At 39.0% G+C, this 9,911-nt stretch overlaps 1 protein-coding gene across 3 annotated transcripts in view; it reads left to right on the forward strand.

Moving 5' to 3' along the window:
• The window catches only part of Rasgrp3 (RAS guanyl releasing protein 3), a 129,830-nt gene that overhangs the window by 36,385 nt on the left and 83,534 nt on the right, over window positions 1–9,911 (forward strand). The gene's annotated exons all lie outside the window — the stretch shown is intronic.

Genomic DNA, 9,911 nt, shown 5'->3' on the forward strand with positions numbered 1-9,911 from the left:
TTAGAAGCCACCACCAACTTTTGATTTCTTGTTGATTTTGGTTCCCTGTGGAAGGATGTGGTTTATTTGTAGTTGTTAATTTGTGCTTTAACTGACTTTTTCAGAACCTGTTCTTTTTAGCAAGAGTGTCTTCTAACTTTGAGTATTCAAGATTGGATTCCTACCTATGAAAGGAGTTTATTTCTAGGTGTCCAGGAATTTTAGGTTCATGTCCAGGATTCAGATTTGTTACTCGCTATTAGTAAAATGATGGATGCAAGCCAATAGCTAGATTTGATTCTAATCAATTTTACCACAGAAACTTGAAAACATAGTTCTATAAAATCACTTGTGAATTTATGGTATGGCTGACTTCACTATTCCTAGTCAATTCTGAGGAAAATTTCATGTAACAATGTGTGAGAATCTGCAATACAGATAACCACTAAAATGATTCTTATATTAAAGTCTTATTCAGAGTTCATGCATGCTTTCAAGTTCATTCAAAGTTGTATTTTATAGAACTTTTCTCCAACACACTCAATCATTTTCATTACTTTAAAGCTAAAATTTCCAGTTGTTTCCTGGGTCCTTCTTATTTCAGCAGTTCTATGATGCTTGGGCTCTTTTTTCTTGGTTTATGACATGGATTATGAAAGTGCTGAGCTGATGGGGCACTCAAGGAGGACACCCTTTCCCAGGTTCATCAGTGGAGGCTGCTCTGGAGAGAGCTACGAAGTGGGGAGCCACAGTGGGATTGACCGTTGGGGCCATTTGTCCTGTGGCCTCACCCAGTAATATGCTTAAGAGGAAAGAAAAAAGGGGGAGTGGGAAAGAGTGGGCAGAAGCCTGACTGATGATGTAGCCTCTAAAAGTGGCTAGACTCTGAAATCAGAGCTGCTGGACGACCAGGCAGGTTCCTGCTCTGGATTGCCTGGACTGCACTGAGGGACAAGAGATGGGCTGTTTTCATATGAAGGCTCGTGAGACAGTGTTTGGCTTGAGATGAGCCTAGGATACTCTGAAGAATCCAAGTTCCTCAGGTGACTGATGGATTGTCGGGATGGTTCGAATTGTGTACTTAGCTTACAACTGCTGCTGGAGGCATGGGGAGCCTTCTTCAATCCTGCCACCTTGTGTGTGTGGAGAGGGAAGGAAAACAACCCAGGGCGTGGTGGCTCTGCCAGTTTCCTCAACACAATCGCTCTTGAGCATCTCATCAGCCAACCATCTCTGATGAAAGCAGCCTCAGATGCTCCGTGGAAACAATGGTTGGTCCCGCCCTAGAAGTTCCTCCCCTTCTTTTCCTTAAAATGTAGAAGAATCTGCAAAATCTAAAGTACCCAAGGAGAAAAAAACAGTTTCAAGTCTTCTGTTCCCCTTTATGCCCTTTTATGAGGTCCTGAAGTCAGCTGGTGTCCATGTGGCCTGTGACTTCCCTGTCTGATTGCAGAAGCCTGCTGTTGCCTGGACTGTTCTTTGGAGTTCGTGAGTGATATGGATTCACATTTTCCACAGGTTGATAGTGGAAAAAACTCAAAGTGAAATCATGACTCCAGAACTTCCTACAAAAACTGTCTAATGAATCTAAACTGAGGATTATTCTCTATAGATACATTGTTATTTATGATAATTTGTAAGGATGGGGTGTAGTTCAGTCGCAGAGCACTTGCCTAGCATGCATGAGGCCCTGGGTATAATTCTCTGTATCTCCCATGAGGCAACTGCAGTACATTTGTCTACTGTAAGTACATTTATCTCAAAGCCGAGAGACCAAAGAGTGTCCAAAGCTTCTGTTACCAGTATAGGAAAACATTAACACTAATAAGCATAGTGTACATTTACTGTGCGCTTACTTTACAAAATGGTGTTCCCAGGTGTGTATATTTTCATAGAATACTTATAATTCTACATGCTGTATAACCAGTCCTTGGCTCAAGGGTCTTTAACTTAAGAAAAACTTCAGCTTTATGATGGTGTGTCAGTGATAGGCATTTGGTGCAAACTAATCCTTCGAATTTGGAATTTGGATCTTTGCTTGATTTAGTGATTTGTTGTACCATCCTCTCTTGACATGCTGGGTAGCAGCAGTGACTTGCAGCATCCAGTCTGTCAGGTGATCAGAAAGGAAACAGCTGATACCCTCCAGGGCACCTTGTTTTTAAGTTGTGCTATTTGGTATGTTTAAATGTTGAATGAATTTTCAACTACTGGTATTTTCAAGTTATGATAGATTTATCAAGAGATAAATGTAGAGAGATTTGAGGCTCAGAGTCTGCTTAGGTACATGTTGGATTGACATCCAACCCCATTTCAAACTGAGAAGCAGTGATTTATTATTCTAGTTTTATAAAGAGAGATATATTACTCTAGTTTTATGTAGAGAGATTTGAGGCTCAGAGTCTGCTTAGGTACATGTTGGATTGACACCTGGATTAGACTCCTGACCCATAGACATTAGAAAAAAAAGTGGAATATATGTGCAAATTCTATCACTCAAACAGAAAAGCCCACTAAACGCAAATAAAAATATTCCCATTCCAATAAGTTGGATGTGCAGTGTGTGTTACAAGCCTTCCCAACTCTCCACAGCAGGAAGGGCTAGCTTCCCCTAGACAGTCCTGACCCAGACTCTAAATGAGCACTCACTGGTGGTGTGATTTTCTCTTTGAAAAACAGTTCACAATGAGGACTCTTGTGTTAGTAAGACCAGCAACTGAAAGCTTTGTTGTTAATTGGGAATGTACAATCCTCATTGCCCCTTCTAGCCATTCCGAGCTTCTTTTTTTTAAATCCTTTCCTTTGGAGAACAGCCATTGCCCCCATGCTTAATACTGAATACCTGGCTTAGTGCTGAGGAAAATACTTTCAGACTTGTTTGCTATGGCTCAAACTGAAAAGTTGCTTATCCAAGGAGGTCGCTTATTTGCTTAGTCACAGAAACAACACATCCTTCCCTCTGATACTCCAAAAGTGTCTGTGGCTGCCCATGTAAGTGTGATTGCACTTGTGCCTGTGTAGTTTAGCAGGGATGTGTCCCATAGCAGGGGACTGGTCCGGGAGTGGGGAGGGAGGGGATAAGTGCTTTTGTCTGCTGGCTGGGAGGCTACTGCACCTGCTGTTTGCCGAGTCACACTTCTCTCCCAATTTGCTACATATCTAGATACCGGCTGTTTCACCGGCTGTGTGGGTTGTGAACCTGTGGTTTTTCTGGGTCACCAGACAGCTAGAACTCTTACAGAAACCTACTTCTTGAACCTTTTAAAATTTTTCGTTTGATTCTTTACATTCCTTCACTTGGCTAAATGTCAAAATTGTAACATGCAAGAGCACTGGGTAATACATATGCAGCTGTGGGGAAGGGAGAGTTCTTTGGTTACTCAGGGGTAACATAGGTCGTGCAGGGATACCTTTGAGAAAACTATCAGTATTTTTTTCATAGTCATTATAACAAAATTACATATTTTTAAGATCAAACTATTTGTAGAAAGAAAAGATACATTTTAATTTTTAATTTCATATACCTAATCCTTCTAAAATGAAGCCCTACTCAGTAGTGGACCTCAATATCATTTTATAAACCAGAACACTGGGCATTGCCTCCAGTGGGAATTATTGTCCCTAGTGTCTTTAGGTGGTAAGCTTCAGGGCCTCATGTATACCATGATCCAGATCATGTGAAATGGTATAGTGCCTTCATATAAGCTATGTAGATCTTCCTGTATGCTGCAAAGCATCTGCATTTTATAGTATTGACATGACTATATGTATTTATATTGACTATATAAATAGTTGTTATTCTGTGTGGTTTAAGGAATAATGATAAGGACAGAAAGATTGTACATATTCAATACAGATGTCATTATTTTGGAAAAACGCTTTAAATTCCTGATTGGTTGAGTCTGTAGATGTAGAATCTGAGGCTATGGAGGGCCTGCTGTATGTCCAGTCCTTGATGGGAATTGCTTATTTTCATGGAAATAGCATATATCAGTGAGTACTGTGTGGAGACACATAAAATGGTTTCAGAATTTTTCTTTTTTCTTTTGTTAATTATTTTTATTTTTCGTGTGTACTTGTATTGCCTGCATGTATGTAGGTGTACCTGTGTCATGCAATGCCCGTGGAGGTCAAAAGAGGATGTTGGATCCCCTGAAACTGGAGACAAGGATGTTGTTAGCTGCTATGTGGGTGCTGAGATTCGAACTTGATCTTTTGTAAGTGCTCTTAACCCCTGAGCCGTTTCTCCAGATTGGTCTCAGAATTTTGACATAGTCCATACACCATACTCTAGAGTGCATACGTAACAAAATAAAATGCTTGATTAACTTCTTGGGACTACTTACAATAGGGAACAAAATCTGTAATGCAGTGCTTGGTTTGTTCATTTTTGCTGGATTGTGTGCTTCAAAAACACCTATTTCCAAAGATCTAACTACCTTTTGTCCCTCTTTCCCTTTGTATCAGTTGCTCATTTACAACCCTTGGGGTAATCATTGGAGTGCCATATTCTTGTTGCTTTATGGGAACTAAAGTCTTGGGTGTGTCATTCTTTCAAGTAGTCAGTGTCCTTCCAGAGTCTGTGGTATGTGAAGTCATGTGCTATAATGTTTGAGTCCATTTTTAGTATTGCGAAGACAGACTGCTCCTTTTATATGGGAATTTGTTGGCACTGGGCCTTCTATTGCACTTGGCAACACTCTCATGAAGGGGGATGGGCATCATTAGCATTGTTTACAGAGAGGAAACTAAGAATGACAGAATGGAAGTGACGTGTCCGTGGTAAAGAAGAAGTAACTGACAGAGCTCAGCTCAGTGTGTGGCCTTTTGGTCCCAAATCCTGGGCTTCTCCCTGTTCATCCTGTCATCCAGGGAAAGATCAGTTTCAACTACTTTGTGATCATGCACCTATGGAATTGTTCTTTATGATGAAAAGTATTGTTATTTGACTATCCCCTGCTAGGTAAAAGGTGAGTGGATGATACTTATGATATACTATCTAGTGCATGTTGTTTGTGGTTTCTCCAAAATTTATGGACAGTTGGCTGCTGGACTAGGTGCAGCTCAGTCACAGACACAATAGTATTTGCTTAAGATGATATTTAAAAACATATTTTATTATTTTATGTGCATGAGTATATTACCTGCATGTATGTAAGTGCACCTGTGTCATACAATGCCTGCAGAGGTCAGAAGAGGGCATTGAATTCCCTGGAACTGGAGTTATGGACAGTTGTTAGCCACCCTGTGGGTGCTGGGAACTGAGCCCGAGTTCTCTGCAAGAGCAACTAGTGTTCTTAACTGCTGAGCCATCTCTCCAACCCCTAGGATGATATTTTTAATGACAATGGCTGTTTTACTCTCTATGGTGGCTAAGGTAAAATCTTATTGGTGTAGCATTGGCTTTAAGGGAATCTGTTTCTGAGATTGAAAAAAAAAAAGAATTCAGCCTGCTCTCTAGCATGTGTTCTCCTTGCCTAACAAAAGCATCAGCATTCTTAGAAGTTTTGCTGATTACAACATCCTTACATATAGGGAGGGAGAGTACACTTTGACACACTAATCATTTTACTTTGTAAACTATCTGCTCACAATGCAGAGTCTTAGCTTACTAGACTAATGACACTCCACTATTATTCAGTTTTCTCCTATGGAAAACCAGTTCATTGTACAGCAGTATTATCAGTGTGTTGACCGAGACATAAAAATGACAGTGTATGTCTGCTGAATGTAAGTGCAGCTATAGACTGTAATGGCCAGGGGAATAAAAGTGAATACTTTGTGGAAATAAAAGCTATTGTGTTAATCTTTTAAAGGCATGGATATTTAAGGTGGCCTTCTTTGAATTAAAAAAAAAAATCTTGAAAAAAATGTAAGTCACAAACTGGCCCAAAGAGCACTGGTTTTCTTTGTGACTGTTCTAATAATCAAAATTTTCTGCACCTTCAAGGGGACAAGGGAGAAAGAAAAAATTTTAAAGGAAGAAAGAAAATGAAATGGTTGGTTATATGTCTACCTTCCTGGATTTTATTTCAGACCATAGAGTCTGAAGTAATAGAAATCTTGATACCTCTATTATAAGTAGAGACTTCCACTCAGATCTATGTAGTGATGTGACTTGGGCAGCAGCAGCTATTCCAATATCTTCTAGCTTCTATTTAATCAAATGGGCAGTCTTATTTTCTAAAGACTTTTCTACTTCCCTAGATGTTGTCCCATCTTTTCACTTAATCAGGTGGACCTGTTACCGCACTATAAGATGCCATAACATTGTTATTTCATTGGTTTCGTTTAGGACTATAAATGTATTCAGAGTTTTAACATTGTTCCTAGTACAGTCTGACAAAGAACTAGCAGTAAAGTAAAAATAACATGTAAAAAATTAATTCATAGCTATTCCCAGAACTTAATTTTAGTTATTGCTTTCTAATTGCATAATTGTTTCAAAACTCATAGACAATTAGCTGCATTGGAGTGTGTGTAAGTGACTTTAATTGCCTCTCTTTTTCCTGTCTGGGGAGTTTGTACTATGGCAAAGACCTAGGCAACTAATGAATTGGCCAAAAGGAAGACTGATGGGCTAGAAATGGACGTAGACACAGCCATCAATCTATGACAGAGTTGGGCTTAAATCTAAAAATTGGTTTAGTCACTCCTCTGTTTGCTTTAGGAAACTAACATTTTTCTCTCCACCCAACAATTCAAAATGCTTTGAAACAAGTTTCCTAATGTCTTCTAAATAAATTATCTTTGGAAGGCATTACAAGAGAGTCATGCCTAGACATTTGCACATTCAGGTCCCTTTTGCAGAACACTTTAGACCTGGAATCAAGGAGGTCGGAAGAAGAAATGTCCTTTTCTGGCCATACTGTAACAACTTGCTCTATGACCATCAAGGATGAATGAATCTTCTTGAATCTGAAGGTAATATAGACTACTGTTGCTCATAGACAACAGAAGAATTTTAAGCAGTTTTAAATGAAAGAACTGAGCATCTCCATATTTGGTACTGTGTAACTCATAGCATGAGTTCAATTTGACTGAACACTGGACTCTGCCCAGCTCTCAGTTCTGCTTTTTCAAAGTAGAAAATATTTCATTTATGCACGGAATGCCTGCCATTCAAAATCATATGAGTTGACAAGCTATTTTTGAGAGCATTAATTTTTTTTTTATGGCAAGGAGAGTGCCCAACCTGAATGGTGGTGCAGGAGGTTTTTTCCTGTGGCCCACTTCTCTCCCCAGTCACTCTCGATGCTGAAATGAATCGAAGGAAGAAGAAAGAAAATAATATTTACTTTCACCTCATCCAAAAGTGGATGTTATTGTGGGCATTCTTTTTTTTCTTTTATTCTTTTTTTTTTTTTTGAGTCCATTTGTATTGTCAGAATGAATTCCCTAACCGTGAACGTTCTTCTCTTAGAAGACATGAAAGTAACATGGTGATTTATGTGACATAAATAATTTTATTTATATGGAAAAAGTTATAGTAAGATGTGTGAAAGTTGGGCATAGGTGTCCTATTCAGGGACAAGTGCTCTGCCATCTCTTATTCTCTGCACTTGGCCAGTTGTTGCTTTCTGGGTTAAACACCATTTGTTGCATGAGGAAGCTTCATTGGTGAGAGTTGAGAGATGCATTGGTTTTCCCTGAGCCTTAGGTGTAGACGATCCATTGTATTACAAAACCATTTCTGATAAGGCACTTAACCCATGTGCCCTTTTTTCTGAAGAAATATTATGGGTGTTCGTAGTCATTTCTTCCATTGTTTAACTCAAGTGTCAAAGATCTAACTTCAAACAATACACTGTTCATAGACATAGTTGTAATTTATTCTTTTTCCAAACTACTGAGTTATACTTCCAAAATTTATTCTTCATATTTTGTGGGGTATTTTTGTTGTTGTTTCTTTGTTTTTTTTTTAAATGGGTACATTTTTTTCTTTTAATTATTTATTTAATAACCACATAATTAGAAGAAGCATTCCATTACAACAGCATTGACATAGTCAATAACAATTTCCAGAGCTAAGATGCATCTCTCTCAAAATTGGCTGTAAATTTTTAGGTTTACAGTTGAGTTAATACAGTTATACAATATTGTACTCAGCATAAACCCTATAAGACATAAAACTAAATGAAGTTTCAACCTTTAAAAAAGATCTCCATTTAATTATTAAAATACAGAGTTTCATACAGAAAAATTCATTTTTAATGCAATTGACATTAAGATGTTTGCACACGCATTTCTAATCTCTATATATCTGACTATTACTAGTGACAGTTGGTTAATTTCTGAGCTCCTTGGCACCTGAGCATGGATATAAAGTCATCAGGAAGATTTCATGGTAATATTTTTCACATCTACTAATTAACATGAAGCAAATTTTTATGCTTCTTCCTCAAATATAGCTTATTTATTTATTTATTTATTTTTGTGTGTGTATTTCATACAGAACATCCCAAACAATCTTATTCATCTATATACCCACATCCCTAATGGCACCCTCCCATAGTCTCCCTCCCGCCCCCAAGATTTGAAGTCTTAGATCTGAGCAGCACTTTCTGGTTCATAATAAAAAGACTCACTGTTTTTGCTACTAAGATTAAGATGTTGACACATGCATCACTAATCTGTGTGTATCTGATTATTACCAGTCATAATTGGTTGCACTTGGATCCTTGGCACCTGTGTATGTCTATAAAGTCATCAGGTAGATTTCAATGGTAATGTTTATCAGCTCTACCAATTAATATGATGTAAATTTCCATGTTTCCTCCTCAATTATAATACATTTAAAAAAAATTGGTGTGTGTGTGTGTGTGTGTGTGTGTGTGTGTGCGTGTATCACACAGAGCAACCCAAACCATCCTATTCAACTATACACCCACTTCCCAGATGGCACCCTCCCACAGCCTCCCCCCACAACCATAAAGCCCTTATACTCCGATATCCCTGCTACTGTCTGCTGTGTTTTTGGCACCCCCAGCCATCCCCACTACTTGTCCATCTGGTAAATCTAGTCAGCCTATCTAGAGGTCTTTGTTTTAGGAAGGTCAGCTGTTCCTCATCTAGCAGCAATCAGTTATCAATATTCCTTTAGATAAAGTTGGGTGGGGTCTGCTGTTCATTTTCCCAGTTCTATGCTGGGTTACTATCTGGAAGTCCCCATGGTCTTGCTCAACCATGGTTGACTTTGCTTGCAAGCATGGAGGAAATGATTCCTCTGTGTTGATCCTCCTCTTTGTAGACTGGACACTGGTTCAAGTCCATCTGGTGGGGTCTCCTCGGCCTCCTTGATCAAGAGGACAGGTGACCCACCACAATTACAGGACATTTTGAGAAATGCTCATAGTCTCCTGGAGCTAGTCGACCTAGGAGGGCAAGGAGCAAAAAATGTCCTTTATGTCCCTCTGACCAAATTATTATAGGCCTCAAAGTATGTCTGTTAAACATCCAAGAAGGTTAGTTCCACCAGTCTGCTACTTTTAATTACTGTATGTCATGTAGATAAATCTTGGGCAAAGACCAATTGTTCTCAGATAAACCTTACCTAGACATCTATTTCTTGATCTGCTATGTATAATTTGTCTGTAGGTTGTTGGAATAAGTATGGTTCCCTCTGGTTTTTAAAACTAGGCATTATTTATCTCTCTCATTGCCTCACCCCTCCATCATGGTTTCCCCAATTAAGGTGCCCCCATTTCCCCCCTGTGCTGGATAGCTTTAGTGTCAACTTGACACACCTGGGTTGAGGGAGCCTCAATTGGAGAATTTCCTATTCCCCTAGGTTCCTTGTATACCCTTCCCTTCCCCTCCATTAAACTAACCCACTTTTAATCCATACCTCCCTTATTAAGGCCTGTTTCCTACTGTTCTTCTCTTTCAGGGTTCTTTTCCTTTATCTCCATCTTTCCTTTCCATTATCCTGG

Source organism: Nannospalax galili, unplaced genomic scaffold, assembly GCF_000622305.1.
Source record: "Nannospalax galili isolate Female #2095 unplaced genomic scaffold, S.galili_v1.0 scaffold344, whole genome shotgun sequence".
NCBI classification, from domain to species: Eukaryota; Metazoa; Chordata; class Mammalia; order Rodentia; family Spalacidae; genus Nannospalax; species Nannospalax galili.